Below are 16,683 nucleotides of genomic sequence, written 5' to 3' on the forward strand. Positions count from 1 at the left end.
CCTTCTCCAAAAGAAAGCAGTCCCAACCTCTCCATCCTGTTCTTATAATTGTAGTCTCTTATCTCAGGAAAGATTTTTCTGGACTTTCGAATGCTTTCTGATCCTCTGTCCAGTGTTGCAGCTGAAGGATGATTGCAGGTAGCATTTATTTATTGTCCTTCCATCACTCATCCATTCTCCAGAGTTGTCAATGGACACAAATCAGAAGCAAGATTTCTTGTTTTTACTTCTGTTACCTCATCACTGATCCAATCTTGAACAAGTGGTTTTAGAATGGACAAGGGAGATTTACCCACAATTGGAAAAGTCATCTAACTCAAATAGAGGCATAAAGAGATTGCAGATGCTGGAATCCAGAGCAAAAAATATATATAATTACTGGAGGCACTCAGTGGCATCATCTGAGGAGAAAAAGGAATGGTCAACATTTCAGATGACAACCTTGTATCAGAATATACTGAAAATTCCTTCCCCTCACAGATACTGTTTCACAAGCTGTTGGTTTTTTGCTCCTTTAATCTAAACCTTATTTGCTCATTTTTAAGCAAATACTTTCCTAAATATTTCACTTTCTTGCAATTTCTCAATCTTGAAGTTTGAGCCTGCTTGCAAATAAAGGAAAAACTGCTCTTCAAATTTGAAGAATTCTCATGAGAATTGCTTTCTCTAAACCATCAGAAAAAATAATTTAAGCATTTGTCATAAGATTTTTTAAACTTTGAGATACCAGGCATCGAAAGAAAGTACATGACAAGCTGATGAGGTGAGTCACATGTAAACTAGTTGAATAGAGCAAAAAGTCATAGGGAGTATACGGAATGTAAACTCAATTAATAAATAACATTTCACTCTAATGAATTCTCAAACCACTGACATATTACAAAGTAGGTTTAAATGCACTAGATACATTTTTTTTTTGCACGTGCCAATAACCGGTCTACAGCCAAGTTATAAAATGGGGGCCATTTCTTTGACATGGGTACATTTTCAAGTTGTCCACGAGAGCAATTTCTATGAAAATTGACTTCTGTCATTATGTTTACGGTTCTAATTATTTTTAGAAAGTTGGACATCATGCTTGTCGTCCAGATAGGAAGCTCTAACAACTTGGAGCCTCACAAGGTAAAGTTTAGTTTAATAGTCATTGTTGTCCATTGTAGTCCTGTGAGGGGAAGGAATTCTCATTGTTATCCAATATTATAGGGAATGAAGAATATGAAATCTCAAAAAGAGCAGAAAAAAGTGAGAACACATGATGCAAGGATCACAACTATGAGAATGAAATCCTACAGATAAAGGGTAGATCAAGGAAAAAATGGAGCTCAATACCATGTTAAAAGGGTCATTGAGTGGATGGGGGTTCCAGTTCTTTGAGGCGTTGTCACTTTCTGAAGATGGAAGTTTTTCTACCTAATGGTCTCTGTGATTAGCAAGGGATTGCTTAAGGTGGTATGTGAGTGGGAAGTGAAGGTTGAGAATCACTGCTCTAGACCCAATTGTTACTGAAATATTTTGCTTGAGAAAAATTGTCATTGGCCCATTTCCTTTGGAGTTGTGAAACCGTGCACATAACAAATCAATTCGGTATGATTAAAGCCGCAGTTTTCAAACTTTCTTTCCACCCATATACCGCCTTAAGCAATTCCTTACTAATCACAGAGCACCTACAGCATAGGGAATACTTAAAGTGGCATGCAAGTGGAAAGAAAAAGGTTGAGAACCACTGCTATATATGAATTATCTTAAAACCAGATAAAAAAATTAGAAGGAGTCAGATTTCAGGAAGGGTAATTTCTCAAAAAAGTTAAAAGGATACCCATGCAGACATGGGGAGAACATGCAAACTCCTTACACACACTACCAGATTCAAACCCCAGTCACTAGTGCTGCAACAGCATTGTGCTAAATGGTACACTAACCATGCCTCCCTCATCCAGAAGCCTAATGTACATAATGATCACACAAGTGCTGGGTTTCAATGTTAACATTTTTTTCCATGTTCTAAACATTTACAATTACTTGTTGGATAAATGTGCTGTTTGACTTCTTGTTTCTAGTGCTCACAAATAACCAGTTATCTCACAGTACATTCCTTTGAGATTAACTTGGGCCTGGCTAATATTTACATTTTATTACAATAGTAAAATTTACTGCCATTTTAAATACATCATGTGAATCACCAAGTTACAAGTACACCAATAAACTTCTGTTGTACTGGTGGTGATAGAAAATAGAATTCAGTTTACTAGATAGAAACATTGGGAATCAAATACTCAGACTCATTTCTCCACTCACATGGAAAAGATGATTCAGTTCATTGACCATCCAAAATACTCATGCTTAGTGTGACATATTATAGATAGGTTTTTGGGAGATAAAAAACCTGCCCCAATTTAAGTGTAGGTCACATCCAAGCACTTCAAAGCAGATCTCATTTGAAATACTAGAGCTCTGCTCAAGCTAGACAGGCCATCACCTGCCTAGACAGGCAAAAGCTTTGGAGAGTGCCCAAGAGACTTCACTAATGAATTGTTGTTTTGAAAATCAACAGATAAAAGTCTGAGGAGGAGGTTGGGAGCTGCAGGCTGGCTGGGAATGCTGCTCGCTGTTCTAAGAGGGTCATGTGGTTTGTTTTTTTTTTGCAAGGAGAGGGGGAGTCAGTCAAACAGGTTTTTCCCTCAGAAAGAGAGATCGATCAGTTCTGCAATCACAGCTACAGCTAGGACTAGAACAGGACAAGCTAGCAAGCTTGTGGAAAAATCCCATTAGGAAGACAAGTTGTGAGTGCTTTGTTCAGCCTGGTCAAAGCCCTTGTGGTTCATACAAGAGGAGAGCACTGGCTGCCTAATATTTCACTTGAAATAAGGGGCAAGTTTCTTCAGCAAGACACCGATGTGGCTGATTAAAAGGGATCAGTTTGTGTTCAGGAACAACAAATCTCTCTGAAAACTGAGAAGAACCTTCCTGACGAATAATAATTTTCCTTTGAAGTACCAAAGCCCGGAGAACTTCATAAATGTTAAATTCTGTGCCTATCATAGGAATCGCCTGCAGCCAGTGAATTTGGAGGATTGAGAAGAGAGATTGGACTGGGAATCAAATAACTTTTCTGAACTTGCATACAATTAGAATTAGAAGGGGGTTAAGTTAGGTTAGTTAAGTTAATAGTGACGTTCAAGATAATTAAATGCAACTTTTGTTTAAGTAACCATTTGTTTTGGTGACTGTTTATTGCTGCTGGGTCTTGGGATCCAGTGGGCTTGTAACACTAGATATCTAAAAATAAAATCCTCCACTCACAATGCATCTTCCCTCCGTACACTCATGGCTCATTCTCATCTCCCTAATTTCTGGATGTTTGGTCATCAGGAATATCACAAATCCATTTTTCATCTTATACCAGTTCTCAATTTTAGGAATTTGATTCAACTCTATAAATTAATATGTGCTGCTGCTTATCAACTTGATCCGTGCACAGGATCGAGGATGCAGACTTTGTTCAATATTTTTGCTGTTTTCCTGAAGATGTTTTTGCCTTGTTTGGGATCTCTCTAAATATTCAGCAGTCTCAATACTGTTATTTATTTTCATCTTTTCAGAATTATTCCTCTCTCCCCTTCCCCCATCAATTAACAACCCATTCCCACAGTTTCATTCTGTTTGAACTTTGTTTCTGCTTTTGTTTAAAAACAATCTCTCCAACTTTTACTGGTACACCAACCCACAGGAACAAACCCCATTCCTCCAAGAATCCAAAGCTATCATTTCACCGCTTCTAGCTAGACATTCCCTGCCTTTTACTTCTCTACTCATTACAATATCCATTTATAATCAGCTACCTATGTGTGGGCATATTTATAATCAAATAGTTTCATTCCTAATTAATATTTTGTTAGCTCATACAACACAATATCCTCTGGACCATTAGTCACATCAACAAAATAGCTTGGGAGGAGTCACGCGATGGAGTAGTGGCCGGACGGTGAACTCCAGCCCTCTCCAGAAAAGTCGGGAAAAACAAGAGAAAACACAAAGGCACAGAAATAAAAGTTACAGAAAAGTGAGTATAAAGGTGGAAAGAAGATGGCGACAAAAAAAGAAAAGTCGAAAGCAACGGTAAGAAGAGAGGAAGAGAAGACAAAGGAGGGAAAAGGTGAAGGCCTTACCTGTCCGAAGAGGCCCGCTGCGGAGAGAGAAACCCGCTCCCTCAGGTCGGTAAATAATGGACTACAAAAATGGCTCGCAGAGCCGAACAAAAGTGCGCAACCGCGCATGCGCGAAGTTTCGCGCATGCGCGATGCGAATGAAAAAAAACACACCGACGGGAGGGGGGACCAGCTGGGGAGTCGATCTCCACAGCCGGCAACGACAGCTGCAGAACACCTGCAGCAAGAAGAGACCACAGAAGACAATAGAAACAAGATAGAAGAGGAGGAAAGGGCACCAAAGAAACAACAGATGGTCAACCCAGAGGAAGAAGAAGAGGAAGAGTATGGTGAAATAGAAGAAGAAAAGAGAGGCAAGGTAAAGGATATACTTGCTCTTATTAGAGGATACATGGAATCATTTAAAGAATGGCAAACACAGGAATTTAAGGATTTAAGAAAAAGAATAAACAACACAGAGGAGAAAATAATTAAAATGGAGATGACCTTAACAGAAATGGGAAAAAAAATGGACAAGATGGAAGAGCGGGCAGTAGCAGCAGAAATGGAGGTAGAAGACTTAAAAAAGAAATTGGAGAAATCTAATAAAAAAACTAAAGAGACACAAGAACTACTAGCTCAAAAAATAGATACAATGGAAAACCATAACAGAAGAAATAACATAAAGATAGTGGGCCTTAAGGAAGATGAAGAAGGCAAGAATATGAGGGAGTTTATAAAAGAGTGGATCCCTAAGACCCTAGGATGTCCAGAACTACAGCATGAAATGGAAATAGAAAGGGCACATAGAGTATTGGCCTCTAAACCACAACCACAACAAAAACCAAGATCTATTGTAGTAAAATTCCTAAGATATACTACAAGAGAAAAGGTACTGGAGAAGACAATGGAAAAAGTAAGAGAGGGCAACAAACCACTGGAGTATAAAGGGCAAAAAATCTTCATTTATCCAGATATAAGTTTTGAACTCCTAAAGAAGAGAAAAGAGTTCAATACAGCAAAGGCGATTTTATGGAAGAAAGGGTATAAATTTATACTAAAGCATCCAGCGGTATTGAAAATATTTATTCCAGGACAACAAAACAGACTATTCGCGGATCCAGAAGAAGCACGAAAATTTGCAGAACAATTACAAAAATAGACTGAGGGAGGAAGACGGGTAATGAGAGTTAAAATGATCACGACTGATATGTATGTGGGTAAAGACAAAAATAGACTGAGGGATGAAGACGGGTAATGAGAGTAAAAATGATCATGATTGATATGTATGCAGGTAAAGAGGTATAAGAGTGAATAGAGACAATGAGCATACATGAATGTATCTGTACTTAGAGGAAAATATAGATAGTATAGACAAGAATTAATAAGGGAAGGTAATGGAATAGAGAGAATAAGGAGGGAATTAAAAGAGGGACCTTTGTGACATATGAAAAGTGAAATCTTTTCTGGGGGAGGCGGGGTGGGGGGAAATAGCGGTCACTGCAAAATCAGTTGACGCTTGCGAGTGGATTCGCAAATCCAAATGGAGAGGGGAGATGTGGTTGTCCGACAAGGGATAAAGGACAACTCAGGAGGTGAAGGGGAGATTGGGGATAAATAAGATAGAAATAGGAGAATAAGGAAAATGTTAGATGTTGTAGGAATGTTGTCTTATAAAGAGTTGAAAATAAGAAAACAGAAATGGAAAAGGAGGAAAGGTAATGATGGAAAAACGGAAAGAGAAGATAAACAAAATATAAAAGGGCTACGCTGAACTATATGTCTTTAAATATTAATGGAATACATAACCAAATTAAAAGGAAGAAACTACCAAATTTAAATGAATAAATGTATTCCATTAGAAAAAATAACATATTGGTTAAGAAATAACATTGAAATATTCGAACAAGTATAGGAGCCTTACATTAAATACAATAGCGAAAACCTACTGGGGACAAACATTACCTAAGTTGATGGAAGGAGAAGGAAAGAAAAGAATGGACTCAGTAGAATTTCTGGTGTAATTTTGTTGAATGACAACATTGTCTGACTGGCTTAATGCAACCTAGATTGTATACCTAAAATGGATGAGAGGGGGGGGTGGGGGGGTGGTTTGGGAGGAAAGGGGGGGGGGGGAGAAAAAGTCACTGTATATGTGTGAAAAGAAATAGTGTATATCATGGCTAATGTGATTTATGGTGTGAAAAATAAAAAAAATTTAAAAAAAAAAAAAAAAAAAAAAAAAAAAAAAAAGCTTGGAGAGAGACTTGGTTTGATATACACGTCAGCTGGAAAAGTGCATGCAGAGAGTTAAAAACCAGGCCTCTGAACCCATAGCATGACAATAGTGGCATATTTGCAATGTCACCCCCAGTGAATTGCATACTGTTGACACAATCTGAAATACTGCCCACTTTGTTGAAAATCCGACATGAAGTCAAGTCAGTCATCTACTCCCTAGTAGAATCTAACTGCAGGCAGATTGATCTCGAGAAGGATACACATTTATTTTGACTCCATTAAAATAATTTTTATGGGCTTTGTTGTATCACAGGGTAAACTGCATTATTTCCATTCAATAGTAGCATTTCCAGTGACAGCCTTTCTCTAGATGAAGGCTTCTTGCCTCCTTGATCTCTAGGTTATTCCTGCAGACTTTGCAGGCAATGAAGGATATGATGAGGGCAGAGTTGATGATGTTAGAGGGAAAGCTACATTGTTTGAAGGAGGGCATCTATGATCTCTCATGGAAGACCATGAACGTATTAATCTATTGTAAGCCAATTAACTTCAGAAAGGCTAGACCAGTGATTAGTGCAGAGGTCAATGAGAAATAATTTGTAGCTGCAGACTCAAAGTAATATACATGTTCTGGTTAAATAGCAATTGAAATGAACTATTTGCAAGACAAAGAGAACACAAGACTCTTCTTTCTTTCTTTGGCTTGGCTTCGCAGACGAAGATTTATGGAGAGGTATGTCCACGTCTGCTGCAGGCTCGTTTGTGGCTGACACGTCCGATGCGGGACAGGCAGACACGATTGCAGCGGTTGCAGGGGAAAATTGGTTGGTTGGGGTTGGGTGTTGGGTTTTTCCTCCTTTGCCTTTTGTCAGTGAGGTGGGCTCTGCGGTCTTCTTCAAAGGAGGTTGCTGCCCGCCAAACTGTGAGGCGCCAAGATGCACGGTTTGAGGCGTTATCAGCCCACTGGCGGTGGTCAATGTGGCAGGCACCAAGAGATTTCTTTAGGCAGTCCTTGTACCTTTTCTTTGGTGCACCTCTGTCACGGTGGCCAGTGGAGAGCTCGCCATATAACATGATCTTGGGAAGGCGATGGTCCTCCATTCTGGAGACGTGACCCATCCAGCGCAGCTGGATCTTCAGCAGCGTGGACTCGATGCTGTCGACCTCTGCCATCTCGAGTACTTCGACGTTAGGGATGTAAGCGCTCCAATGGATGTTGAGGATGGAGCGGAGACAACGCTGGTGGAAGCGTTCTAGGAGCCGTAGGTGGTGCCGGTAGAGGACCCATGATTCGGAGCCGAACAGGAGTGTGGGTATGACAACGGCTCTGTATACGCTTATCTTTGTGAGGTTTTTCAGTTGGTTGTTTTTCCAGACTCTTTTGTGTAGTCTTCCAAAGGCGCTATTTGCCTTGGCGAGTCTGTTGTCTATCTCATTGTCGATCCTTGCATCTGATGAAATGGTGCAGCCGAGATAGGTAAACTGGTTGACCGTTTTGAGTTTTGTGTGCCCGATGGAGATGTGGGGGGGCTGGTAGTCATGGTGGGGAGCTGGCTGATGGAGGACCTCAGTTTTCTTCAGGCTGACTTCCAGGCCAAACATTTTGGCAGTTTCCGCAAAGCAGGACGTCAAGCGCTGAAGAGCTGGCTCTGAATGGGCAACTAAAGCGGCATCGTCTGCAAAGAGTAGTTCACGGACAAGTTTCTCTTGTGTCTTGGTGTGAGCTTGCAGGCGCCTCAGATTGAAGAGACTGCCATCCGTGCGGTACCGGATGTAAACAGCGTCTTCATTGTTGGGGTCTTTCATGGCTTGGTTCAGCATCATGCTGAAGAAGATTGAAAAGAGGGTTGGTGCGAGTGAACACAAGATACAGTGGTGATAAAGGCACAATAGTTGATCGAGAGATTAGTGGTTGAGTAGTCTATGCTGTCCATTTAAAGTCAAAACATTTTGATAAATGACAAGAGCTTTAAGAAATTGTACATAAAAAGCAAAGGATAGCAAAGAAAAATGAAATCTTCCAAAATAGTTTGGGTCACAGGTAGAATGTAACTGACAGAAATCTGTAGCAAACTATTGTCTGAGATCCAAGATCCAGAGAGTTCCCAGAATGTACATTTTAAAGAAATTTAAAACTCTAGCTCAAAATACCTGGCTATTGCAAATGTGGCAAAATAATGATTATTGCTGTTAAACATCAGAAATGATTTGACGTCAGTCACCATGGCATTTTTGAATTACACAATGGACTAAAGATTGCTTAGCAATGTGCAAAATATATTGCTGGCTCACGGGGAGCAACTTTTGACAACTCTATCACATCTGCAAATACATATGGGGAGTGAGGATTAAACTAAAAATAATGGGCAGTCCTTAACTGGAGGACATAGACAGACATCTTGGACAATTTGTAAAAGATTAAGTATTTTAAAACAGATGTCTTGTTGGCTTGGGGGAAAAAAGCTGTTTCCCACTCTGGATGCAAGGGCCCCAAGTGCTACTGTACCTTCTGTCAGATAGCAGAATGGAGAACAGTTTACGTATGTGGAGTCTTTCACAATTATTGCTTTCCACCTGCATCAAGTGTTGCAGATGTCCTTCATGTTAGAAAGAGGTTCCCCAATGGTCTCCACTATCCTTTGCAGGGTCTTGCAGTCCAAGGTGGTACAGCTTGCAAATCAGGTGGTGATACAATTGCAAAGGATGCTCTCAATACATCTCAATGAAGGTTGGAGATGGACTTTCCTCAGCCTTTGCAAGAAGTAGGTGCTGCTGGGCTTTCTTGGCTATGGAGCTGGTGTTAAGGGACCAGATTCTGTGCCAAGTGTACACCAAGGAACTGGATACACTGGATGACGTCAATGTAGAGGCATCATTGGTCAGGAGAGTATGATCTCCTTGGGCTCTCCTGAAGTCAACATTCATCTGTTTTTTATTAAAAAACATTCAGATACAGGTTGTTTACTCTGCATCAGTTTGTTAGTGTCTGCATTTTGTCTCTGTATACTGCCTCATTGCAGTTACTGATAAGGCCCACCATTGTGGTGGTGATAGCATCATCTTTGGATCTCCATGCAAACTGCCAAGGGTCCAGTGAAGGGAGCAGCAAGTGCTTGACGTGCCCCATGTCGAGTCTCTCAAAGGACTTCATGACGATGGGCATGAGTGCGACAAAGTGGTAATCGTTGAGCCAGGACACAGACATGGACAATGGTGGCAGCTTTGAAGCACATAGGGACCACAGCACTACTCAGGAGATGTTAAAGATGCCGGTGAAAACATCTGCTAGCTGAGCCACACAACCTCTGAGCACTCTGTCTGGAATGATATCTGGTCCATCTGCTTTCCTCGAGTTGAATTTGCCTAGTTCTCTCTTAACATTAGCCCTGTAAGATGCGATATCTGATTGTTTGGAGAAGGGTTGGTCTTCTCCATTGTTGCATTATTTTTCACCTCAAACAGCACAAAAGTTTTCAGTTCATCTGGGAAGGAGGCATCTCCAGCACATGCATATCCTTGCTGTCCAGGATGTGACTGGAGGGGCTGGGCCTGCGCACGCTTCCCTGATGGTTGTAGATAGCTTGACTCTTGCAATCACTAGAGCTGCCTTGTCGCCCGCTCTGAAGACCACGTCTTGGTTCACGAGCAGCTCCCACAGATCTACAGTCATCCATAGCTTCTATCTACTATCAACATCTATGAGCAGTGTCCTATTAATCACATTCATGTTCTGATAAAGCAAAAAAAAAAATCAGCAAATGCTGAAAGCTTGAGCAAATGCGTAAAAATGGTCAACAGTCTGAGTGGTGACTAAATCTGTTGTGAATATCCAAAAATGTATAGGGATAGATTTTTGTAAAAGTGAGTGGCAATTTGGGGAAAATGGCAAAATGTGTGAGGAAGGTGGCATGGATGTTCTTTTTAATGTTGGTCTCTAATCCCACGTTCTCTCTAAATTGTCACCTTCTGGATTGGAGAAAAAAGGACAAACCCAAGCCATTTAATCAATGCAAGCCAAGGCAAGACATTCTGGAATTCCCTCCTATCTTTCCATCACTTTCATCCTTCAGAATACTTTCCAAAGACCATCTGCTTTAATGTGCCCTTTGGTGCCTCAAACTATGTGCAACAATAGTCCTCTGATGTACCTTGTGTTTATTAGGTTTGGCTTAGAAACAAAGAAACCCACCTGGCGAAAAGCAAGGCCATCTGAACGTCAGCAACTGGTGGTGGAGGAAGTGCACAGACAAAAAGCAGCAACCAGGTTTGCCAAAGCCATATATCAACCAAAACAAGGGCAATGGGCAAGACGAGAGGGCATTGAAAGGAGGAGACTAGCCTAGAAGGACATATGGAATAAGGAGTCAAATAGAACAAGCTTCATCATCAGAGCCACACATGATGACTTACCCTCTCCCACACATCTAAATCAGCAGTTGGGAGAGGACCCAGCATGTCCTCTCTGCACAGTTCCTGCTACCCTCAAGCATATTTTGGTTGAGTGCAATGTCAGTTTCATCCAAGACTAATACAGACCATCTGATCACAGCCAGAGACTGGAAGATGAGCCAGCAACTCATTTCCACCAGAAATTGCCAGCACTAACCCAAGACCAGATCTGGGATTCTAGTCCAGCTCTTGGAAGATTGTCTTCATTATTGAGCTTATGGTTCCTTGGGAGGTACCAGGGATGAGGCACAAGAATGTTATACTAATCTTACTGCAGAAGCAGAAGGCCAAGTCTGGAAAGTGAGGATGCACACAGATGAAGATGGTTTGTAGAGGATTTGTCATCAAATCCATGACTAAGTGTCTGAGAAAAGTAAATCACAGGGCAGTTTCAGAAAGGCAATTAAATCCCCCTCTGACTCACAGCTGAAATGAGCAGGCACTGGTTCTGACTGAAAAGGAGGGATCCTATCTGGGCTCCAAATGACCACTAGGAGAAATGGATATGGGACACACACCCAGGTCTTGGCAGAGGGTGTCTTGTTTTGAAACACACAATGATACCAGAGAATACAACTGAAGATATGTCTGATACCAGATAATATTCCCTCGTTGTCATTCTCCATTATTACAATTGAGGCAAATCGACCATATTAACTGAGAGAAGGTCAACTAACCAATAGTGAAAGGTCAGAAATTGAAACATCTAGTCCCATCATTTAGGTGCCTTGCCGTTTGGCGTGGGCAAACATGTCTCTCCATCTGTTACGATCTCTGATCCTCCGAATTGTAGTTGCTGCCTCCCCTGTTCTCCTTCAGTGAGAGCTCCATCTTTGAGTTGATATTGTAGTCAATGTTGAGTTCATGATTATACACGGAAAAAATAATGAAGTGGTTTCCCATTGCCTTCAGTTGCAGTGTTCAGACTGGATGGTGAACCATGGCCATTGATCAGCAGATTCATCTGCCCAGCATTTTTAGTTTCACAACCATAAATTCCAATTTGTAGAATCTGCTTGTAAAAACCATCTGCAATCCATGGCATCACATGACCCTGATTGGGAGGCTAAAAAGATACACCTTGCCCAAGGGTGACCTATAGGCTATTGGATAGAAGGAGTGCCTTACACCTTTACTTAGCAATTGTGCTGCACTGACACATCCTATAAATAAACAAACAAAAAATCAATGCGAGCTTTAGCAAGGTTAACAACTGCCAAGGCCAGATGTTCTGGAATTCCTTCTCAGTCTTTCCATCCTTCAGAACACTTTACAAAGCCCATCTGCCTCAACTTGTCCTTGGTCTCCGTTTGTGCAACAATGGTCCTCTGATGCACTTTGTGTTTATATTAAATATACTATGAAAATACCCATCACCTGTGCCAGCAGAGCTTAAATTACATAACCTGCTACTAAGCAATAAAAAAGGAGTCAGCAAAGCTTCACTCCAGGATGAGCCTATAGCTTCTATGCCCAATTTGACCACCAGATCAAAGAAGAACCATCACTGCACATCCCATGTTCCCTGATGATCCTGTCAATATCAGAAGGTGATGGGTGGGCTGCCTTCATGAGAGAGAATCAGAGGAAAGCATCTGGTCTGGACAGAGTACCTGGCCAAATATGGAAAACTTGTACTGGCCAACCAGTGTATTCACAATATCATCATCTCACTCCAACAGAGCAAGATGCTCATTTGTTTCAACTTGGTCTCAGTTGTACCTATGCTCAAGAGCGCAGCAAGTTTATTGTCATCTAATTGTACAATCTGACAAAACAGCATTCTCATGTCCTCTGTGCAAAACATACAGAGGAAACATACAGGACAAGTATTTTATCTATATAAACAAATGTTTGTAGATATGGAAGTCTCAGATGGTTAGTGTGAGCAATTCCTTTGGTCATTCAGCGTTCTCACTGTCAGAGGGAAGAAGTTGTTCCTTAGCCGGATGGTGCTAGCTCTGATATTCTAACGCTTCTCCCACAGGAGGAGCTGAAAGATGCTATGTGCAGGGTGAAAGGGATACTCTTGATTTTGTGTGCCCTCTTCAGACAACAATCCCAATAGAACACGTCAAGGGGAGGGAGAAATTAGATGCTGCCGGCCAGAATGCTCTTGATAGAGCTCCTATAGAAGGTTGACAATGGTGGCAGGTAGCCTTGCCCACTTCAGTCTTCTCAGGAAGTGCAGTCACTGTTGTGCCTTCCTAACAAGTGAGGAGATGGTGAGTGTCCATGATAGGTCACTAGTTCAGTGAACTCCAAGGAACTTGGTGCACTCTCAAAGTAACCTTCCCAAATGATTATCAAGTCAGTCACACACACATCTAGTGCTGAAGTGCTTCAATACCAGCCTCTCAAAACACCAACTCCAGTCTGAGCAGTGACATTCCCATTTGTCTAATTACAACAATACGTCTGCAGCAGACACCATCCCATTGCCTCTACACAAAGCCTTGGAACATCTGAACAGAACCTCAGGATGCTCAACATTATCACCCCCTCAAAACTAATCAGCAAACTCCAAGACCTGAATACCCCACTGTGTAATTGGATCCAGATTTCCTCATCCCCAGACCCCAGTGTGGATGGGCAAGAACATCTCCTCCATGATCTCCATCAGCACTGGATCACTAGAGGTGTCCCTGCTCTATTCCCTTTTACACCTTTGACTTTGTAGCTCAGTACAACAATGTATAAATTTGCAAACTATACCATAGTAGTGAGTTGTATACAAGGGTTAACGAGTCAGCACACAGGACAGAGATTAAAACACTTGGATGAATGGTGTACTAGCAACAACAACTCACTTAATGTCACCAAAACCAAGGAGCTAATTTATAGACTTTAGAAAGTGAAAACTAGAGGTATATGATTCAGTTATCATCAGGGGAAAAAAAATCATCAGGTAGAGAGGGTGAGCAAATTTAAATCCCTGGGAGTCACCATCTCAGAGGACATTTCCTGGATCCAACATACTAATGTCTTAATGAAGAAAGCACATCAGCTCCTCTGTTTCCTCATGAGTTTTTAGGGGTTCAGCAGGACATCAGGGCCTGATATAGGAGCATCAATACCCCTGAGCAGAAAGTCCTGTAAATGGCACCAGATGCAACCTAGTACACCATAGGCAGAACTCTTCCCATCATCAAGAGAATCTACATGGAATCCTGCTGTAGGTGAGCAGCAGTAATCAAAGATCCACACCACCCAGGACGTGCTCTGAACTTGCTGATCCCATCAAGAAAGAGAGGTACCACACGACTCATACCACGAGGTTCAGGACCTGCTACCCTTCCACCATCAGACTCTTAAACACTCATTTAAAGATCAATTTTGCACATAATTTATTGTTGAATGTTTTTCTATATTGCAGTTTATACTTTTCTTTGTTCGATTTCTCTTTTGTACACACCTTTTTCTCAAGTACAGTTTACAGTTATCCACAAGTAAAAATTCTGTCTGGCCCACAGTTAAGAGAATCTCAGGATTGTATATAAAGTCATGTATATACTCTTGACAATAAATTTGAATTTTAACTGCAAGTAGTTATTACAATCAGGAAGGCATAATGCCTAGAATTTGTGCTGGTGATACACAATTAGTTCTGGTGTGGAGGGGGACAGATTCAGCTCATCCTGAAATAAATGGCATTTCTTCCAGACCATCACTACTAACCTATCCTGCACATCAGCAATCCTTCAAGGATTGATTGGCTCCTACCAAACCATCAAGGGAGAAAACTATTGATAACAATTTAACATGACAAATAGTGAGAAATATTTAATATACAAGAAACTTGGCAAAATTGTTTTTAATGACAGACATTACACTTCTGTTTTCATTAAAAGTGTTTGGAAGTTGAACCTACAGTCCATGAATTATCCTACCAAGTCTTCTTTGGGTTTCAATTAGATCATGGATAACCTGCATCTTAATTCCTTATCTAAAGCTAATGTACAAGTCACTTGGCAATGCAAATGCAATCAATAAATTGTCTACTGAAGATGCTTGCTGGCTTCCCAGACACAATTTCACCATTTGAGAGGAGCTGAGAGCAGAGTGTCAAGATTCAAACAGACCTATAAATAAAAAATATTCAAATATGCACCCACCCACCATCAAACAAGAAATTACTTCCCAGCTTTAATGATACTGATTACAAAGCAGTAAAACTTAAATTTTCCCACTGTACATCTGTAATCACAAGTCCTTGCTTACTAATGACCACTGGAGAATGATGCAAAGGTGATAAAGTATTATCATATAAATAGGCCCCTCAGTCAAAGGCCACACCGAACTATAATCGCACTAATCTGATTTTATTCTCTCCATTATCCCATTCTACTACTCACCACTAATTACCTACTAACCCTAACGTAACATCTGTGGAATGTGAGAAGAAGCCAGTTTACCTAGAGGAAATGCACACAGACACTGAACACGTGCCAACTCCATGCCTATCGGAAGCGAAAATAGTGTTTTTGCTCATTTCCATGCAAAAATGAAAATTCCTTCCAAAGGCATGCTAGTGTCAGATGCATTTTGTACATTTATTTTAACAGACAAGTGGATACAAATAGAATGGAATTCCACATTTGCCAGCATACAAGCCCCCCCTCCCCCTCCCACACATTTCAACAAGAATTTTTTAAGAATTTAGAAGTTTTTAGTGTAGACATTTTAGTATATTTACAGGTAATGAAATCTCATGAGACCTGGCATTGGTGGCTGCCATATTGTATTTGGTGTTGATTCATTGAGTGAACGCAAGGGCGAACAGGTATGTATTTCTTCTATATCCAGGATAATGGAAGTAGCAGCGCTGGTGCTTGGTGGGTTAAAGTTTGGGCAGTGGCAGCACTGGGGGGCCTTCAAGTGGCACTCCAGGCCCTCGGGTTCCCTCCCTCCCTGACACCCAGCTCTGGCAGGAATACTGGGTGGACAGCCGGGCAAGGTGGGGGGGGGGGGGGGGTGGTGTGGAATCCTTGATACTGGGGTCAAGCAGCAACACCATGTGCTCTAAAATGTCACCGCATACAAGATCTGGAGGGTTTTTATTTGGAAAACAGGGGTGTCTTCTACGCCAATAAATATGATACAATCAAAATAGGTACTTTCCTTAGCCATCCACAGATATCTGCAGGAAACATTGTTCAAGGCAGTACAATTGGACAAATTGTAAACCCTAATGTTATTATTGGAGTGTTGACAACAGTTTTAAACTACACAAGATGCATTCCTCATTGTTTAGGACATCATTTGTGCTTAACTATTTCCACTGTTTAGAACTACACCCTGCAGTATGCTATGGTTTACTTGGGGTTCGTTACTATAGCAACATGAGTGATAAAAATTTCATGCATTAAATTATACTGCTGTTCCACAACACTTCAAACCAGTTCTTTATTCTGTAAAAATATTGACTGCTGTCATGATCAAAGTAGTTAAGCCATCACAATGGGTTCGTTTTGTTTTGCAGATTACAGCAAAAGCCTATTTCACCTGCCATTAACAAGATTTAAAAGCTGCTTCATCTCAGCAGCGAAGACACAAGTCAATACAATAGTTCAACAATAAACAATGTTGGAAACACTCAGGTAGCAATCAGTAGCAGAAAATTAACATTTTAGAAATTTTGATATTTCTTTCCACAGGTGTTCCATGACTAGCAGAGTTTTCCCCAGCATTTTTCTTTAAAAAAAAACTTCAGAATTCCACCAGCTACACTTAATGTTTCAGAACGATTTAGATCCCCATTTCTCAATCATTAGCCCATTACCCATGCGGGTATCCCTGGATGGCAGAGCTCATTATGCAGTGGATTACACAAGTTCAGCCAAGGGGC

The 16,683-nt window shown here is 41.0% G+C and overlaps 2 protein-coding genes across 7 annotated transcripts in view; one reads left to right on the forward strand and one right to left on the reverse strand.

The window, feature by feature from the left end:
• The window catches only part of saxo4 (stabilizer of axonemal microtubules 4), a 331,023-nt gene that overhangs the window by 137,232 nt on the left and 177,108 nt on the right, over window positions 1-16,683 (forward strand). For 2 of the 4 annotated variants that reach the window (XM_069898922.1, XM_069898932.1), the window contains exon 2: window positions 16,318-16,435. The exons of 1 other annotated variant lie outside the window; for it this stretch is intronic. The gene's annotated coding sequence lies outside the window, so the exon portion shown is untranslated. Of the gene's footprint in view, window positions 1-1,061; window positions 1,123-16,317; window positions 16,436-16,683 lie in introns of all 4 variants that reach the window. One more of the 4 variants, XM_069898913.1, reaches the window with a different exon arrangement.
• eps8l2 (EPS8 signaling adaptor L2) overlaps window positions 1-16,683 on the reverse strand; it is a 165,796-nt gene that overhangs the window by 135,845 nt on the left and 13,268 nt on the right. The window lies entirely within an intron of this gene.

Source organism: Narcine bancroftii, chromosome 1 (genome assembly GCF_036971445.1).
Source record: "Narcine bancroftii isolate sNarBan1 chromosome 1, sNarBan1.hap1, whole genome shotgun sequence".
In the NCBI taxonomy this organism is placed as follows: Eukaryota; Metazoa; Chordata; class Chondrichthyes; order Torpediniformes; family Narcinidae; genus Narcine; species Narcine bancroftii.